A 19,985-nucleotide genomic window follows, 5' to 3' on the forward strand; every position below is an offset into this window, starting at 1 on the left:
TCAAGAGAGGCCGAGTCTTCAGGGTGCTTCTCATCTTTTATCATCATCATCTGTCACGGCTGCTCTGTTGCATATAACATTTTCCATTCTTTTTTTGCCCCTGTGTTCTGGTACTGCTCAACAGCAGCAACCTGTTGATTCTGGACTGCTAAGTACTCCTGGCTGGCATATGAGGCTGCAGGGTGACTTAACTGTGGGAGACAGACAGAATTGTTTCCAATGTACACCTAAGGAGGCCCTCAGCAAAGCAAACATTGATTTTGGAGGAGTATTTTTTTTTCTCTATTTGCTTGCTGCCAGGGGACTCTAAATAGGATTCCTATTTTTTCCCCCTGTTAATATTAACCCATGTAGAGACTGAATGATAAAGTTCACGCCAGTAGGTCTTGCAGGATGTTGTAAGACGCCATCACCTTCCCGAACAGAGTAACTCCTGGTGAGGATTCAGTAGGTGGTTGAACATGAACTAAAACCTTGGAGGCAGCTCTGAGTGCCTGGGTGGCCTCTGGTTTACTGCTGGTTCACTGGGTTCCTCCTGCCTCAATGGGCCAACTCCCAGTATTATAAATCATATAGATGTGAACTTCTTCCTGAAGTAACTTGTTTGCTTTATTTATTTGGAAAATTTCGGTAACTGCCTTCTCAACGGCCAGGCTGTTGAACTTGCCATAACTGAGGCTTACTCAAGAATGTTTAGTCTTAACACTGTGTGGTTTCCTTTAGTGACTCCTGAGCCACATTTTGAAGAGAGACGTGCTGGTACTGAAGTATGGTGAATTCACTTCCAGGTAACCTAGGGGCACCTCAGAATACCTTAGGTTTTGAGACAGAGTGGGTGGCAATGGTGAAGTGCAACCTCTCCCCAAACAAACCAGGCCCACACGACCATAAACATACCCACACCCACATACACCTTGATGTTTTAGGGGTTGAATATGCAAAAAAGGAATGCCGTTTTAACAGGGAATTTTTAGAGTAATTTTTAATATTTTTAATGTAGAGATCATCACGTAAATCTCCCTTCTGAAACAAACCTGATTCCACTTCGTCTTGGTGCCTTGTGTGTCTTAAAAAGTGTATTTGAATAAAAGAAAATAGGTGCCTTAAAATGAATAAAATCATTCATTGGTAGCAGTGATGTGAGTTTACATTTGGGGCTCCCCAGCCAAACTGTCAGAAAAGACCACATTATTCTTTGTAATTTGCCAAACAGCTTTCTGGTGGAGAGCAGAGTAAGACAGAGAGTGGAGGTGGAGAAAATGGGGAGGGGGTTAATATTTAAGGGTATGTCTAAAATGCAGAGGCTACTTGTATGGCTTCTATACCTGGGATTAGTAGGCAAATGAGGGAATTTTGGCAAACCTTTAAGTCCGTGAAAAATTTCCTCTAGCTTTTTAAACTAAAGTGGTTGTGTAACCTGTGTAGGAAAATGCAATCATTTTTTAACATCATGTGGATGCATAGTGACATTTTTTGTGCTTAGATTTTGGGACATTTCCATGTACTGAATTGCATTAGGGGGGAAAAAGGGAAGGAGGAGGGATGCACTGTTCAGGAAATTTGGTGCTCACAATGCGTGGAAAAGGCAATGTCTTCCAAGACTGTTGCATGCCTTCTGTTAGCTTTTATGGTTAAGGCTAAGGGGGTCACTGATGCTTTTCTTACATCCACCCCTCAGTATCCCTAACAGCCTGCAGTTTTTTAGATGGTCTCTTTATATTATACTGTCAAACGCTGAACATCTTTGTATCTGTGCTTATATTCCTTCCCTAACTCTTTTAAAATGTGGATTGCTGTCCAAAATCCTATATTCTAATAGCCCAAGGCAAAATATGGAGATAATTAGAAATGCCAACTTTATGATTTATCAAGGGCTCCTGAGTTCCTTGGGGACCGAGTGTTATGCAGTGTATTTATTGTTTTGAATGTACATAGGATGACAATGAGGAGGCAGGGCTTAGCAGATGGAATGAGGATTAAAAAAAAATACAGAGGAGATTGCAGCAAAAGATGGCAGTCCAGGAGTGCCTGGGTGGCTCAGTTGGTTAAGCATCTGACTCTTGATTTCAGCTCAGGTCATGATCTCACAGTTGTGGGATCAAGCCCCTCATTAGGCTCCATGCTGATGGTGTGGAGCCTGCTTGGGATTCTCTCTCTCCCTCTCTCTCTCTGCCCCTTTCCCCCACTCACATGCTCTCTGTCTCAAAATAAACAAATAAATAAATAAACATAAAAAGTACATATGGCAATCCAATCAAGTGCAATGGCTTCCATCGCTTTTACCCACTCAATTTAGACCAACAGGGGACTGTAAGGAAAAGTGAAATTTCTCTTGCACAGTCCCTTAGATTTCCATGTGTGTGTTTGTCTAAAGGTAGGATTTTCTTTCAAAGAATGACTACACTTTTAAAATCTTCTGAAAAAAAAATAAAAAATAAATAAAATAAATAAAATAAAATCTTCTGACTAGTAAGAGCATAATTAAGGTATTGTGAACAGTCGAAATAGGCTCTTAAATAGAATGGCTCCTTGGCTGAGTTAGAACTATAAACTGAAAATATTAACACAACTGTTCTCATTGTAAAAGGCAGTATCAAAACACTTTAAAACAGTGCTAGCCAAACATTATTGTGCATGAGGATAATTTGGAAAGCATGTTAAATGCAGATTCCTAGGTTCTACCTTTGAATTTCTCATTCAGAAGGCCGTCAGTTGGTCATGAGAATTTGCATTTCCTACAAGCTCCCAGGTGAAACTAAATGCTGCCCTGGCTTCCTGGATCACACCCTGAATAGCACTTTTGTAAAACATTGTTTTTGTTTTAAAATGTTTTAAAAGTGTTTGAAAATGGAAAATGGGGGTGAAATAGGGTGGTGGTGCACCAATAGTGGGGGTTAGGTGGATATTTATTTAGATGGGCAACTCAGGCTCATGCCGTGGTAAGAAGATTTGGTAGAAGGACCAGGTTTTAGCCCAATATATGTCTGAGGGTGGAAGATCTTCAAGCCCATTGTCCTGCACGGTGCTTGTGCTTGGGAGAAATGCCAGCTGAGCACTGAATTATGAACTTAAATAGACTGCACCCTTCATGTGCTCTAATGCAGCCTAAATGGGAACATTTCTGTGGTTCCCTAGCAATAAAGGACATGCTGACTGCAGGGCTGCTTGTGAACTAGGACACCACATGGCAACCAGAAGCAACAGCAATGATGACCTCTAGCTATCTCCGTGCCTTGCATTGTTTTTGGAAGCAGGATTATATACATGGAATGAGTGAGCCCCAAAGTTTTTAGACAATCTGGAAATGGGTGGGAAAAGGAAAAGTCTTGGAGGAGAGACTCTTTTCCTGCTAATAAGATCGGGTATGGGGAGAAGGTTAAACTATTAGTTGTAATTCAATATGACATAATTGGCACCAAGTTTGCAGAGTGTAATACACTGATTTTCAAAGAGATATGTCAGGTGGGAGATTGGAACCATGAAGGAAACAAGAGGCAAACATGAGTATAGCATCCTCAACAGTGTCTAGAGAAGAAAGTGGGCTCTAATACAAACGAGTATTTTTTCCTTCTGGAAATTCTTTTTCCTAGCATGGAATAAATTCATCAAGGCAATTTTAGCTTGATAATGCCTGCCATTCTAATCACCCAGCTCAGTCCTCTGGCTCAGACTGTATACTCATCAGTGGGTTTTTCATCTCCACAAAAGGACTCTTGGGATTTTTATAGCAATTACACTAAACCTATAGATCAATATGGGGGAGAATCCACATCTTAACAACATTGAATCTTTCAGTCCACTAACATAGCATATTCTTCTATTTATTAAAATCTTTCACTTTCCTCAGCAATGTTTAGTAGTTTTCACTGCATAAAGATCTTTCAGTTGTTTTCATTAGATTTATTCTAGGTATTTGATGCATTCTGATGCTCCTATAAATAGCAGTCCTTTGAAATTTCACTTATCAATTGCTTTGTTTTTGTTTTTACTTGTATAAAGAAATACAATTGATTTGGGTCATGTAAGAGTCTGACTCCATGTTTTGATGTTTGACTTCTGACTTCTTATAAGCCCAACTTCCTTTTTCTCTTCTGTTCCATCTCTGGGCATAATTGATAAGGAAGTCCAAGTGAGCTCCTTTGGGACATATGGGAAATTCACACTTGGCAAATTCCCAGTCCACCCTCAGGGACTTCTCTCCAGTCCTGCCCCCTTGACACTCTAAGGCCCAACCCACTCTCTCCGCTCTGCTGAAGCCTGCCTGGACCTGCTTATGCCCTTGCCACTCTCCCTAGGAGTCCCTTGTTATAACAATAAACTTTCTTTCAAATTCTCTAGGTCTCTGGATTGTCATCACCCTCAACATTCTACCTATGAATTAGGAAGGGTTATAGCCTACCTCTGGGAGTAAACACAAAACAGGGTATATTTACCTTGTATTTAGCAACCTTCCTAAATTCACTTACAATTTCTAATCATTTGTAAATTATTTTGAACATGCTATATGTACAATTATATCATCTGTGAATAATAATATTTATTTTTCAATCTTTTATTCTTGAAAATATTTTTTATTGCTTCCTTGACCTAGTGAAGACTTCCAATTTTGGAAAGAACTGGTAGTTGTAGAAATCTTGTCTTCTTGCCATGCTTAGAAGTTAGGGCGTGGAGTGGTCAATATTTTACCACATTATGTTAGCCATTAAATTTTATTTTGTAGATACCTTTTATCAGGTTGATGAAATTCTTGGTTGCTTCTAGTGTGTTGAGCATTTTCCTTTTAAATAATAAATGTATGGTGAATATGATCAAATATGTTTTCTGTATTTATTGAAATAATCATATGGCTTATCTCCCTTGTTCATTTACTAGGTGAACTATATTGGTTGATTTTTTCAGGTAAATTTCACTTAGTTTTGATGTATTTTTTATATAAAATTAGATTCTGTTGGCTAAGGTTTTACTTAATATATTCATATTTGTATTCATAAGAAATATAGGCTCATATTTTCCTTTCTTAGTTCTTTCTAGATTTTAGTATCAGAGTTTTGCTAGGTCATAAATGAGTTAGGAGTTGGTGAGTTGAGTGTTTTGCTCTTCTTTGGGAGAATTTTTGTAAGATTGGCATTACTTTTGCTAGTAGGAAGAATTCACCAGTGAAATCATCCACACTTGGAGTTTTGTGTGTTATCCTTGCTCAGGAGCCATGCCAGTCTCCTCTGTATCACTCCAGTTTTAGTATAGGCACTGCCACAGCAAGTACTACACCTGGAATTCTTATGAGAAAATATTTTTAATAATGGATTTGATTTTTTTTAAGATGTATGCATGTACAGGTGTTTCATTTCTTCTGGGTCATTTTTTGGTAAATTCTATTCTTCAGGATTTGAGCACTGTATTTTTCAAGTTTTTTGGCATAAAGTTGTTTATAATATCCTCTTATTATCCTTTTGATGTGCATCCGATATGCATGGACGTCCTCTGTTTATTCCTCATATTAGCAATTTGTGTTCCTTCTCTCTTGTTAAGTGTTAATCAGTGTTATTAATGTGTACAAAGAACTAAAGCCAAAGCTTTGTTAATTTTTCTACTTTATCAATTTCTCCACATAATTTTATTACTTTTATCCTTCTATTTCCTTTAATTTGTTTCCCCTTTCCAGATTCTTGGGTTAGAAGTGTAGGTCATTGATTTTAAATCTTTTTTCTGTTCTTATTTGTATTTAAAGCAATATATATCCCTGTAAGCATTGTTTTTGCTGCATCCCACCAATTTTGATATGTTGTTTTTTTATTATCATTCAGTTCTGTATATTTTCTATTGTGTCTTGTGATTTCTTCTTAAATCTTTTGTTTATTTAAAAGCATGTTGCCTAATTTCCAAACATTTCAAGATTTTTCTAGTTATTTTTAATTCCACTCTATAATTTAATTCCATGTTGGTCAGGGGACACACACTTATGATTTCAGTTCTTCGGTTTTTCTGTTGTTGGTTTTTTTTTTTCCTCTCTCTCTCTCTCTCTCTTTTGAAAGAGAGAGAGAGAGAGAGAGAGAGAGAATGAACAGGGAAGGGGAGGGGCAGAAGGAGAAGGAAAAAAAGAATTTCAAGCAGGGTCCGTGCTCAGCACAGAGCCCCACTGGGCTCCATCTTACCACAGTGAGATATTGATCTGAGCCAAAATCAGTAGTCCGATGTTGAACCGACTGAACCACCCAGGCATCCCTGATTTCAGTTCTTTGAAATTTGTTGAGATTTGCTTTATGACCCAGAATAAACTTTAAAATAATGTCTACTTTTTCTTCAATTATTGAATATAATGCTCTTTATCTGTGAATTAAGTCACATTGGTTAGTTGTTTTATTCAAATCTTTTATGTTCTCACTGAATTTTTTGTGTTTGTTTTATTAGCTCTTGAGATTGTGTCAAGAACTGTCAATGTCTGAGAATTCATTCCATTTGCAATCCAACAAATAGTTTGCCACAGTTGCATGCATAGGTTTACTGATTATTTGAATTTCATTTTATGTAAACTTCTTTTGTATATACTTTGCTTTTTCTTTATTGTGTGGTTTTCTTTTTTAAAAATATAAGTAAGAGTTTATAAGGTATTGTTTTGTTATATATTGAATAATGTTCCTTTAACAAACACACACATATATATACTTTAAAATAGCTTTTTTTAACCAAGGATTATTAAACTTTTCTTATGATGTCTTTTATTGAAAAAGTGTTTTAAATTTTAATCTAGTCATTTATGTAGATTTTCCTTCATGGTTTGTATTTTCTGTATCTTGTTTAGAAAATACTTCCTTAACCCTCAGTCATAGAGATACTCAATTATGTATTTTTTTAACTTTAAAGTTTGCTTTTAATATTGTCTAAAATCTGTCTAGAATTTATTTTTGCATATGATATGAGTTATCTATTATTTTTTTCTACATGGTTAACCACTTAAATTTTTGAATATCCTATTTTTTCCCATTTATTATCATTGGACCTTTGTCAAAATTCAGATTTCATTTATGCATAAGTCTATTTGGGAATCTGTATTCTGTTTTATTCATCTATTTGTATGCCTTTTATCACTGTTTTAATTACTAGGTGTCCATGACAGTTTTTAATATCTTATGTAAGTCTTTTCATCTTTGTTTTTATTTGTTTTTAGTTTATTTTGAAAGAGAGAGAGAGAGAGAGAGAGAGAGAGAGAGACAGCACATGCACAAGAGGGGGAGGGGCAGAGAGAGAGAGAGGGAGAGAGAATCCAAGCAGGCTTTGCACTGTTAGTGCAGAGCCTGACAAGGGGTTCAAAGCCAGGAACCATAAGATCCTCACCTGAGCTGAAACCAAAAGTTGGTTTAAGTGACTGAGCCTCCCTGTAACCCCTCATCTCTGTTTTCAAAATCTGTTTTTAGTTGTTCTTGTTTATGCCTTTCCATGTGAGTTTTTAGATCATCTTGTCAAGTTTTACCCACAAGAACCAAAACTTACTGAAATTGCATTGATTTTATAGGTTCATTTGGGAGAGAGTTGATATCCTTAAATTTTATTATGTAGGAACATAGCATAGATCTCTACTTATTTGGGTAGATAGTGTTCTTCAATACTTTTATTTAAACGTTTCTTCAAAAAATTTTGTACATGTTTATTAGATTTGTTCCTGGGAATATTGTATTTTTGTTCCTGATACAATTTTTTTTCTACCTCATTTTCTATTATTATTACTGGTTTTAGTTATGCTATTTGTTTTTAAGTATTGATAATTTATCTAGAAACTGTGCTAATTCCTTATATAAATTTAGTATTTTTTATGGATTTCTACTTTTTATGGATTTCTATGAAATCTATTGGATTTTCTATGTAGATATCATCAACAAAGAAAAGAATTTTGCCTTTTTCTTTCAAATTATGAAGGATTTTTAAAAAATAACATACTGTTAAAGAGAAGCCATAGTAGCAGACATTCTTATCTTGCTCCTGATATATTGTGAATAATTCTAAAGTTTCATCACTTTGAGTGAAGGAAGAAAGAAGAGGAAGGACGTTCCATTCTACTTTTAGGGTACAGTGTTTTTATTATGAATGTTTATCTGAATGATTCTCTCCATTTATTGATGAATGCATATATTAAGAGATCATATGTCTTATCTCTTTCTGCTAATATAGTGAATAATAATTAGACATTTCATGTTGAATTATCTAGGAATTCCTGGGATAAACTCTATTAATTAAAATGTTTTTTTATGTACTACCAAAATCAGTTTTTTAGTATTTTATTTAATATCTGTACATCTATGTTCATAGGTGAATTGGTCCATAACTTCCTTTTCTTGGACTCTCCATGTCTGCCTTTGGCATGAAGTTTATTTTAATAGATTTTCCAATGTTCCCATTTTTTGAAACATATTTATGATATAAGAATTACCCATTTTTTGAAACTTTGTTCAAAGTCATCTTTGAAGTTACTTAGATCTGATTCCCTTGGGATAAGGTGACTTTTATTTTCTTTAATTTTTTTTTTTTTTTTTGGTTTATTGGATTTTTTCCTTTCTTGAGTCAGTTTTAGAAAACCATCCTTTCATCTGAATTTTGACATAAATTTTTTTCATAGTATCGCTTATGATTTTTGAAAACTATTTTCTCTTAGATATATTTCTAAATACATTTTTATTCTATATTTTTAGAAAAGGACACAAGTCCTTAATATACATGACTCAGTGCAACTACCCATTTTCCCCACTATTCAGTAATCCAGGTTAAAATTCTCATTTAATGATTTAAAATTCTAATTGACATCTTTACAAAAAAGACCTAGTATAATTTGATGATTATATTAATCATGGTTTTATGACAATCATTCCTTTATATGTAAATATATGATTCCTTCAACTGAATAGTATATTCTTGTCAAATTTAGAGAATATTGCTAAGGCACCATATATAATCACATTTTCATAAGACTGGTTCCAAGCAATCTGTTAGTTATAATTAATTGGACTGTAAACTACACAGAAATGAGACAAGATCTGGAAAGTGAAAGATGAGAGTGGTAAAGGCAATGCTAAGTGCCAGCTGGATATGTAAACAAAATGAGCAGTCTTAAGAAAAAAGTGACATCTTCTCAATTAGCAGGCATAAACATGTCAAAATTAACTCTGGAATCTGTTTTGATAAAAAAAAAACGCTATAAACCAATATGACTAAGTTAGCAGACATTTAAACAATTTGCTCTTTGGCTAAAAGGATGCTGCTTCCTTTCTCTGGTCACCAAATGCATAAGGTTCAAATATTTTCATTGCAATAAAATGGCTAATTTTTTCTTAGACATTTTATACCATTGTCCATATTGTCTAGGAAGATAATTTCCAGGCTGCTGTTTTTCCTCCAACATCAAGACAGGGTAATTTCTTCATTTTAAATTTATGACATTGGGACACCTGGGTGGTTCAGTTGGTTAAGCATCCAACTCTTGGTTTCAGCTTAGGTCATGATCTCATGATTCATGGGATTCTCTCTTGCTTGCTTTCTCTGCCCCTCCTGTGCATGCACACGCATGCTCTCTCTCTCTCTGTGTCTCTCTCCCTCTTAAAAATAAATAAGTAAATACATACATACATACATAACTTAAAAATAAAATAAAATTATGACATTGATCTTAATCAAGATCTTAATCTGAAAAATATCATCAATTATTTTGGCCCTTACACAATGATAGGAGAACATGGAACTTCTTATTTGCTTACAATCTCTGAGAATTCCCTGACCCACTCACACATTATTTGATAACACATGAAAACAGGTTAGTGAAAATAAGTTAGAAAGCTCGTTATGTAACACTTCAGAATATCAAGCATCAAAGCAACGGTGGGGTTTGGATTAGATGACTTCTGAGGTCCTTGCCTACTTTAGTATGATTTTATGACCCTAACAGGTAGTGAACCCTGATTTACTTTCAAAAGGAAAGGGTAGAGGGATCTTACCATCATTTTTCTGCCTGGTGACTGAGCTTTTAATTTATATAGTCATATTTTCATTTTAAAGGAAAGTGTATTGAAGAATTTTTTTTATTCATCTACTTTACCTTTGTTGTCTTACCTATACCTTTCTGTGATTTTGGTTCCTCTTCTTTATATATATTTCATTTTTTATTTTTTATTTTAAAAATTTTTAATGTTTATTTATTTTTGAGGGAGAGAAACAGAGTGTGTGTGGGGGCGGGGGAGGGGTGGAGAGAGAGGGAGACACAGAATCCAAAGCAGGTTCCAACCTCTAAGCTGTCAGCACAGAACTCGACACAGGGCTCCAACCCACGAACCATGAGATCATGACTTGAGCTGAAGTTGGACGCTTAACTGACTGAGCCACCCAGGCACCCCTATATTTCCTTCTTTATTATTTTACGTTCCGATTTTTATGTCGTCATTATTGTTCACCTGTTTGTTGTTGTTGTTGTTTTTTACATTCATTTGGGTGACTTTACTTGGAAAAAAGGTGAAAAGGATTATTTACTTTTACTAATGCTTATAATATGTGTCTTTCTGGACAGCTCTATAGATGGGATACTGTGGGGAAAATGTGGGAAAGAATCTTCAGTAGAATTGGTGTATTCTTTTTGAGTAATGGTTAAGTCCTATCTCTGATTGTTGATGGCTGTATTATATAAGTTAAAATATTTAATCTCTATCCCACAGGATTATAGTTGTGAGTTCCTTATAGAATTATTAAGAAGAATAAATGAGTTAACATGTGTAAAGTGAAAGGGCCAAGGGCAGACTACCCAAGATGGACTACTTTGGCATAAAAATTATTTTGAGTTAAAAGTAATCAAAACCCAACAGATTCAGGAAAAGCTCTCTCCCTCCCGTTCAACTCCTTAAATTTACATCGGAACGGGAGCGCTTGTACCAGGTAGAGAGCTATTGACAGAGACTCCCCTTTACAGATAAGGAACGTATCTGCATAATAGGATAACCTTTGTTTTTCCAAACACCTCTTTTCACTTTCCTACTAATGGCTTTCCTCTCCTTTGTATCCTCTGATCCTACCCCTCTCCTTAGCTCATGTAAGTTTCATATTGCCTCATAGTCTTTGGAATTTCATGTCTGTCTGTACATACGCCTATTAAATTTGATTTTCTCCTGTTCATCTGTCTCATGTCAATTTGATTCTAAGTCCAGCTAGAAGGATCATAGGACAGAGGAAGATTTTCCTCCCTGACTAAAGCATTATATTTGCCATTGGAGCCAGGTTTTGATTAACTGTCTACATAGAGATATTTCTGGCTTCTTTAATTAGCACTGAATTAAGAATCAAGATTTCAGGTGTACACATTGATACATTCAGCATGAAGCAAGATTGTATATTTTCACCCCTTTTCTAAAAATTTTAGAATTCATTTCTGCATGTATTCTCCAGTTTTTCTTCTGATATAAATGAATAAATCTTTACAATTCCTTTAGAGAATAATCTTTTCCTTCCAAGTTTCACTTTCCAACTGGACTTCTGAGGAATGCTGAGGTCTCACTGTCATTTAGATGTGGAGGCCATGATAGATGGAGGGACAAGGCTCCAAGAGAAGTGGGATTCTCTTGCAAGTAGCTATCCCCAGTGAGACCAGTCCATGTCTTCCAGCTGGGAATGACTCATTTCATTAAACAGAAGGAAGGAGGCTCAGTGGGATGTAGGGATTAGAGAAATTCTCTATCTCCCATATCTGACAAAATTTGATAATTCTATTTCTTGAGGTTTTTCCTTTTTTCCAATGTCTTAGCTTTCACGACCTTCAGATAAGAGATTAAAACTTCATTGTAATTTGAAAGTTTGTTTCTACCTTTAAGTTTTGACTATTACATTGTGGTCATTAGAGATAGATTTGTCAGGACAGTCATAAACTTCCTAATTCTCTGATCATTCTTGGTTCTAAGAATTTAAAACCCTAATTCTTTAATAAAGAATGTTCACTGGGGTTTTTGGAAGTGACCATTTCATCCCACAATCCTTGTGTTTCACATGACATATGTATTATATAAAAGCAGTCACCACTTGATTTGCCAACACTACCACACCTTCAATGAGCATTTTATTCCAAATAAACACAGGTAATAATTTGTGTCCTTAGATTATCAGTATCCTATCCTTGAATGCCACCCAGATGGTCAACCACTCAAAAGTGGTTGTATAAGTGAAATATAAACAATCTCAGATTCTCAACCTTGAAAATCTGTTGCCCATTGCCACTTGTGTGGAATCAACTACTTTATCTGTCAAGGTTCAGTTGCAGGTAACAGAAATCTCTCTATGTAGTTTAAGAAAAAGGGATATAATACAGGAAAGTGGATGCTTCTAAAAGTATTGGATGATTTAGAAAAACAATCTTTAGGTTTGGTTTCTATGAAGGACTCCCAGAAGAACATTGCACTATTGGCCTGCCAACGGGACTATTATCTCTGCCATGGTTAGTTAGTTTGGAAATCAGGAATCTCCCAGCACAATGTTGCTTCAGGACTTCACTACTGCAACCATGATTCATGCCAGCAATCAGACGCCCTCTATCTTGCCCCTCAGTGTGTATGAAGACTGGTGACCAGATACTGGGCAAAAAATGCAAATATGGCCATCACTGTGCTTGCAGGCATAAGGAGCAGAAGGGTGGTCTCCACCTCACTTCCATCTTCTACCTTCTCATAATGTATCCTAGGCTTAAATTCATGTTAATACATTTAGGCCTATGGAATAGACCAAAATTAATTAAATCCCATAGGATGAACACTGAGGTGGTTATTTTTCAGTAATATGAACAATGCAGAAATAAATGTTTTTGATTCAGCCTTCCTAGGCACACACTGAGCTTTTATCCAGCATAGAAACAAACACAATTTTATGAATCATAGGGCTTGCTTATCTTGAGTTTTAATAGATATTACTGAATTGTTAAATTGTCTTCTTGAGTGGCTATACCAATTTACTCTCTCACCCATAATGTTTAGCAATACCTACACAAATTTTGTAATTCTATTTCTTGGGGTGTCACTTTCTTGCCAATATTTGATACAAATTCTTGCTGACATTTGATATTACCAAACTTATTTAAATTTGCTAATTTCATGGGTAAAACATTCCACTGTATTGTTTGAATTTGTATATTCTTGATTATACATGTGGTTTAGCATCTTTTTGCTTATTTAACATTTTAATTTCATCTGCAACTTTCCCAATTTACATCTTTTGCTCATTTTTTTATTGGGTTGATTTCTCTTTTTCCCCTTGATTTGATTTGTCCTCAATCTGGACACTATTTGTGTTTTTAAATTTTTATAATTTATCTACCTGAGGACATAAACATATTTTTCCATATTTCTTTAATCTGCTTTGGTAGCTTTGTTTTTTCATTTTGACTTTTAATTTTTAAATCATTTATTAAATAGTCCATTTTTACTTCAAATGCTACTTTTATCATAAATTAAACTTTTATATATACATGAATTTTTTTCCTTGCTTTTTATGTTATTCCACTGAATAGTCCTGCAGAATTATCACTGTATTAATTTTTATAGCTTTAAAATATGTTTTGTATCTGGGAAACTAAATGTTTTCTCTTTTTAGACTTTTCAGAATTATTTTAGCCATTTTATTTTTTTATATCAATTGCTGATTTAACTTGAAATTTTCCATAACATTTATTTTAGGATTTTTATTGAGATGACATGGATTATTGATTAATCTTCTATTTTTTTATATTCCCTAAAATACTGATTCATTACATCAAAGCATAGTATAGTTCTTTTAGTAAATTTTTAATTTTACTTCAATAAATATCTTCTACATTTTGTGTTAATTCATGTATTTGTCAAGGTAAGTTACACTAGATGCTTCAACAAACAATCCCCAAATCTTATTATGTCATAGTATAATGTGGACCAAGTTGGTTGATGTTCTACTGGACTCAGTCATTTCGTTTTGGGAACCTAGATTGACCTCTCTGCCAACAATGAGAGACTTCCAGATTGTTCTGTCTTACCATCTAGTAGGGAAATAGAGAGTGTGAAAGATAATTTGGGTTATTTTTTGGCCAGACTGAAGTGGTGTGCATAATTATTGTTACATTCACAACTCAGTCATTTGCCCCACATTGCTGGGAGAGACACAAGGCAAGAATCTTCATGGAAGCCCAAGAGGTAAATAAAATGGTTTTGGTGAACTCATAAAATTGCCTTCTTCACCCACATAAAAGTCCAAAAGAATCAACTAAAATACTATTATAACTAGTAATAGAGTTTAACAAGGTGATTGGAACCAAGATTGATTTGCAAAAATAAATCAGCTTCTTTTATATTAGCAGGAACCAATAAGGATTATAATAGCTAACACGACAGAGGATTTTCTACCTGTTTCATTTAAATTGTCTCCAAACAGTGCATATTTTGGCTCTTCCTTTTTAATGTTTCTAGTCTCATTTTTATTTTAAATTTAAATACTGGAACATTCCATGATATTGAATTGAATGGTACTAACTGTCTTGTTTGTTATAATAAAATTTCAACTGGTTAAAAACAAAATAAAATGCTGGAATGCCGCTGGCTGAATTTCTGAAATGTTTGTCTTGATGAAACTCCTCTTTTCAAAATGAAAAGACATGATTTTGTGATCATTCCCTTGATAATGAGCCTCTACTTGTGTGGCTCTGAGCTTTCTCTTTTCCAAAGAGACAGTTTTTCTTTATTGTTGAAGTCGATTCAGCAAGCAATTCTGCCTAAAGGTTTCTAGAAATTAAGTTTTTTTGTTTTTGTTTTTGGTATGGTTTTAGAAAATAACAGTTAAATGAAATTCTCGGTGATCGTTGAAATACTGACTGCCTAATTTAGCATTTCTATTAGAGTTGTTTCTCCATTTTAGATTCCCACATAACTTATAGGCTACCAAACTACATTATAAAAACTGTTGTTGTTATTATTTACTATCGTTAGTGGAAATAGCCAAATTTATCATCAGGAACCTAGACTTCAAGCTCTTCTTTTACCATTTGTTATTTATTGAGCCAGCTAATTACCTTTTCCTTATTTTGACTCAATTTTTAAAAAGAATTAAAAACATCTTTCCTGCTGAGTGGTGTGGACTGAACAAGCAATGTCTTTCTGCTTAGTTTCTAGGGAAATCCACCTTTTTCCAGGCTTTTTACTACCACTTTGAATACTGATAACTTTTCAAACTGTGTGTCCAGCATTGATCTCCCTACAGAGATCCAGCTCAGATTTCTAAATCCCTGGTGGAATCTCCATTTGAATGTAGGACAACACCTCAAATATACTTTGTCTACCATGTAACACATTGTCTTATCTCTCATACTTGATCCTCTCACTGTGTTCTCAATCTTATTGTTCCCTTAGCACCTGATAAATAAATGATCCTATAAATTTTAAACATTTTCTTTCTCTCTCAATTAAGTAATACTACTCCATGCTTGTGGCAGCATTGTTTTTAAACATTTTCTTGTACATATTGGGAGAGTTTTATTCTGAAGTAGCCTAAAGAAGTCTCTCTCAATCTTGTTGACTTGTAGTTGTGAAAGTCAGTCCTTTCTGTGAATGGCTTGATGGGCCAGAAATGCAGGATCTCAGATCTGAACCGGATACTTGGCTTAGTCATTTTAGGCCAAGGTTTCTCACTAACAGTGTTCTCTCCTGTGAAATGACTTGTCACACCAATATACCTCACAGAACTATTCTCTTTTCATCTACTTGCTCTTCATGAGTGATGCCATCTGCTCCAGCAACTTTAGTTCCTGCATGATTACCATACATCCCACATTATTTCTCTAGTACAGTTCACTCTCTCATCTGTCAACCAAATGCTGACTGCACAGCTATACTTGAATATTCCTTAGGTATCCAAATTGTCCTTATTATTTCTTCTATTTTGTGTACTCGGGTGCTAAAGCCAGAAGCTTTCTTTTCAACCTTAATTTCTTTGAATAACCTACATCAAATCAATCACCAAGTTCTAGTCAGCTTTCTTACTATCATTATAGACTGAGCACCATTACTCAGTCTGTATAGAACAAATTGTGATAACTATAAACTTGAATGTCTCTTTTATCAAATTGCAGAGGACAGTGTCCATTAACTATTTTATTTTAATAATTTATTGTCAAGTTAGCTAACATACAGTGTATACACTGTAGTCTTGGCTTCAGGAGTAGATTCCTGTGATTCATCCCTTACATACAACACCCAGTGCTCATCCTCCTCAATGCTCATTATCCATTTTCCCTGCTCCCTCAACCCCCCACCTCCATCAACCCTCAGTTTGTTCTCTGTATTTAAGAGTCTCTTATGGTTTGCCTCTCTCTGTTTGTAACTTATTTTTCCTTCCCTTCCCCTATGGTCTTTTGTTAAGTTTCTCAAATTCCACATATGAATGAAAACATATGGTATCTGTCTTTCTCTGACTGACTTATTTCACTTAGTATAATATCCTCCAGTTCCATCCACATTGTTGCAAATTGCAAGATTTCATTCTTTTTCATCAACAAGTAGTATTCCATTGTTCAGGGTGGCTTAGTATGTTAAGTGCCTGACTTTGGCTCAGGTCATGATCTCACAGCTTGTAGGTTCGAGCCCTGAATTGGGCTCTGTGCTGACAGCTCAGAGCCTGGAGCCTGCTTCTGATTCTGTGTCTTCCTTTCTCTCTGCCCCTCCCCAGCTTGTGCTCTGTCTCTCTGTCTCTCTCTCAATAATAAACATTAAAAAAAAATTAAAAAAAGAAATAACCCATTAACTGTTTACTAAGTAAAAAGATTAACAACTATTGCCTAAAACATTTACAAAATATAAAATATTATTTGTATATATTTCAAGCAGTGGCAATACTACTTTTAGAAAGAAATTATTATTTATTAGATATTGACACTCCTGCCTAATTTTAAACTAACCCCACAAAAGGATATATTCTTTTGGAGTTTTTTTTTTATAAACACTAAATTTCATTAACTTTTCCTCTGGAAGGTGACTTATAGATTTGAATTCCAACCAAAAAGGAAGAGTTAGCTCTTTAGTGTTCAAAATGAGAATTAAATATGCAAAGAAATTCTGTCATAACTCCTAAGTCAGAACACACAGACTCTTATTTATAAAATAGACTAATTTTCAGAAAGAAGGATTCTGAGGCTATTTTGAAAACATTATATTGTGCAATGGAATTATTTAATGAGAGGAGAGACACTATTTACCTTTGAAAACTACTATTTTGTTTATGTTCTCAGTCAAGGTTCAGCATTTTCATTCACATCTTTCCTTTCATATATTTTTAGTTTCTGTGTTGCTTACATTCCAATTAATTTCTTCCCAACGACATGTCAAATTATTTCTTTTATCTTGAGTAAAACATACAAATGAAATATGACTTTTTTATTGACTAGTATATGAAATGCTTGAAAGGCATTTACTGAATGAACAGATACATTTTATATGACCACCTAGGACCAATTTTCAGACTCACCATCAATAAGGAAATGAATGAATATTCCCTTAAATAAGTGAAGTTACTCAATACATAAACCTTATTTCTAAAATCCATGTATGAGACTCCAAAAATTAAGCAAAGCAAAGAAAAAAAAACCCAACTAAACAAATAAAATCAAAATCACTATTTGCTATCCCTGTCCAGTCACCATACAGGAGTCCTAGCTATAAACATGCCCTGTCCATATGTTCAGAGCCTCTATTCAACATATGGATGAACTAATCTAATATGACAGAAACAAAAAGAAACTAATAGAAGAAAGAGCACAGTTCATGAAGCAGAATAGTTTTTAAAATTTCATTTTATTTTTCATAGATGGAAGAGTAGTTGTTACATCCAAAACATAGGAGCAAGCCACCATATAAGACAAACATTTAGGGAGCAAGAACTCTTGAAAATTAAAGGCACAAAAGCTGAAAAAAAACATGTTAGAAGTTTGGAAGATAAATTTGAGGAGATTATATAAAAAATAGAACAAAAAGGCAAGGAGACAAAAACATGAAGTCTGATTTTAAAAATGAAGAATTGATACAGGTAAAGAATATTTTTATCTCCATGCACGTTAAAAAGCTACGGTAGGTATTATTTTACCAAAACAAGGGTCAAAATCAAAAGAGGAATATATGGAATCTGGGAAATAGAAAACCTTACTACCAGTAATACATGAAGGGAATTTTCAGAATAAAAGTGAAGGGTAATCCCAGATTACATGTACATCAGATTGTCAGAGCGTCTAGTCCACACAGAATGAGAACTGAGAAATCCTAAAGGAAGTCTCTAAGGAAGAAAAATAAGAACCTGAAATAATAACTTATCTAATGCATATGAATATTTTGAGGGGAGATTTATAATTCTTTTAAGAGTTTGGGGAAATATTAGTGATAGAGTTGCAGTTAAGTTATAGCACAATCACTATAATAAGTGATTAGTGATAATTATTGGAATTTAGCCATACAAAATGTAGGACGATATGTGAGTGTGACATCTAGAAGAGGGAATAGGAAAATTAGGGAATTAAGCCACTAACCAGATTTCATAAAGCCCTGGTACAGGTAGACAAGTTGGAGAATATAGAAAAATCTGAGGAGCCAAGGACATCCAGCCACCAAAATGGGTCTCTCAAAGGGGAGCTTGTGGAGAGATCTATGGGAAGTTCTTACTTCTCTGTCGACATCCCATCTGATGGTAAACCTAAAGTCACTATTGGAAGAAGAAGAACTGGACAGGACACAGAGGAGAGCTACCCAACCTGCACTTGCTGGGCGCCTCTGTGTCTGTCACAGTTCCGTGCATAAAAGGACCTTTGAAAACTAGTGCTCAGTGCTTCATCTCCTCCACCTTCAATGTTTTGTACAAGTTTCTCTTTTGGCTAACTCTAACCTGGAACCACACAGAAAAGTGAATTCTGGGAAATAATTCCCAGATTCACCACATTAACAGAGCATCCAACATAGGTAAGTAGAAGAGGTTAAAAAAGCAAATAAAGAAAAACAATCCTAGGCAACTATTAACTCCAGGGAAGAAATGTTTATACAAGAAACAAATATAATCAGATCATTTCATAGGGCTTATCTCTGAATAATATTTACATAATCATTGTAAAACTATCTAACTTATTGATTTAACCACAAATCATAGCTTCATTGAACAGATGGAAGGGAAGAGGATATTTGCTTGGAGGATGAAGTAGAAAGCAAGATTTCAGATTTCTAAATCCTTATATTCCATAATAGAATTCGAAGTATAACAAGTAAACCTGAAATTTCTTTTTAAAAAAATCAAGAAAGAGCAGTACGATCATGTTACATAGACTTAACATGTAACATGTTTCCTTTCCTTCTTAGCAAGGAAATAGCTAGAAGAGTTGAAGTTGTTTTGGGGAGGGAGTGGTGATGAGGGGTGGGATGGGAGACTACTGCATGTTATCATAAGGCACAGAGAACCATTGACTTTTTAAACTATTTATTGGTAATAATGTAATAAAAATGGAAAGGTTTAAAAATAAGTACTATATTAGAAGAATAATGCTATAATTATGTATGTAAATAGAGTTAAGTCTACAGGAAGGAATTTCTGGGAAAATTTTAAGATATAATCAGTGGAAAAGGAGTCTGTACTCAAATCAATAAAGGGAATATCGTAAGAAAAATAGGGATTAATAAGTAATAAAACATTTCAGGTTCATCAGAGTAAAATTACTATATTTAGGTGCCATTAAACTTTTAGGGAAAACTCAACAATTTTATTCAATCAATGAGTAAAATTCATTTAGAACTCACTGGTTAGAACTTATTTTATAAAACAATACCAGAGAATCATGGGTAATTATAACTTATTTAATTTTTTATTTTTATTTTTATTTATTTTTATCTTTTTTTTCAATATATGAAATTTATTGTCAAATTGGTTTCCATACAACACCCAGTGCTCATCCCAAAAGGTGCCCTCCTCAATACCCATCACCCACCCTC

The 19,985-nt window shown here is 34.5% G+C and overlaps 1 non-coding gene across 1 annotated transcript; it reads right to left on the bottom strand.

Moving 5' to 3' along the window:
• Positions 1–5,157: 5,157 nt before the first annotated feature.
• Positions 5,158–5,263, bottom strand: LOC111561550. The gene has a single exon (XR_002744197.1). It is a non-coding gene; the product is annotated as a U6 spliceosomal RNA (small nuclear RNA).
• Positions 5,264–19,985: the final 14,722 nt, after the last annotated feature.

Source organism: Felis catus, chromosome B4 (genome assembly GCF_018350175.1).
Source record: "Felis catus isolate Fca126 chromosome B4, F.catus_Fca126_mat1.0, whole genome shotgun sequence".
NCBI lineage: Eukaryota > Metazoa > Chordata > Mammalia > Carnivora > Felidae > Felis > Felis catus.